The following is a 1,179-nucleotide window of genomic DNA, read 5'->3' as shown; positions in this document are numbered from 1 at the left end:
GTGTGTGTGTGTGTGTGTGTGTGCTTATGAGCATGTGTATTTGTATGGCCCTCTGTTGTCGTTATTGTTGTCGCTGAAATGCTGATGGAAGCTCATTGTTAAAACGCAAAAATCTAGTGACCTTATTTATGAGAAAAGCTGTCTGAGAAAGACAAGAAGGAAGCAAGTTAATAATTATGTTGTTTCAGCTTTCAAAACTATTATGTTTGTCATGCTGCTTTCTTTGCTCTGCCTTTTAAATGGCTGTTATCAGAATCAGAGATTCATTGTTTGTTGTTTTTTTAATCACTGACTTCTTGAGGGTTTTTTTTGAAAGTTTTTGTTTTTATTACTTGACTTATTTGTGTACTCTTTTCACAGATGTGGGTGGTTGGTGGGTGCGTTGGTGTGGTTTGCACATACTTTCCTATACAACATCTATCGTCCTTATCCCCCCCTCCCTTCTTTTTCTGTGTGCGTGATGTTGTTGGGTTTTTTTACCCTCTTGTGACACCTAATCTTGGCACTTATATGACACTATTGTGTTGCAAGTGCCATAAAACTCTTACAAAAACTTTAAATATCGATCATCTGTGCGTCAAGGTGTTGATTTTATTCTTTTATACAATGTTAAAACTGATTTATTCATTTATTTATGTTCTTTCATGTTCTTTATGTATTTATCTATTATGTTTTAGAAGAAGCAGAAATGAAAATACATGTGTAATTCTTAATTGTGTGCTTCTACAGAGAAATTTATGTCTCGACATTCCTTATCAACAAGTCCGAATAGCCTCATAACGGGCAAAGAGGAAGTAAAACTAACAGGAACAACAGGCTTGTTGACTTCGTGTGTCGCGTCTTCCAGCTTTTGGCGTGGCTTGCTGTGACAGTAGCAATTACGTTACGAGTTACAAGCAGCTATGTTAAACGACACAGCCCGATAATGGATCTAGGAGTGTGTGTGTGTGTGTGTGTGTGTGTGTGTGTGTGTGTGTGTGTGTGTGTGTGTGTGTGTGTGTGTGTGTGTGTGTGTGTGTGTCTGTGTGTGGTGTGTTTATTTTCCTGACCCCCGTCCCTCGATTTATGTTCCCCGATATAACGTGAATTTCTGCTTGAGTTTGTGTTCGTTTGTGACCTTCTACTTCTAGAATTGCCTGTGTTGGTTCTACACAAGGAGATTAAAAGTAGTTCTAAACT

Source organism: Aplysia californica, unplaced genomic scaffold (assembly GCF_000002075.1).
Source record: "Aplysia californica isolate F4 #8 unplaced genomic scaffold, AplCal3.0 scaffold00274, whole genome shotgun sequence".
NCBI lineage: Eukaryota > Metazoa > Mollusca > Gastropoda > Aplysiida > Aplysiidae > Aplysia > Aplysia californica.
Note: the sequence above shows the minus strand (reverse complement) of the source record.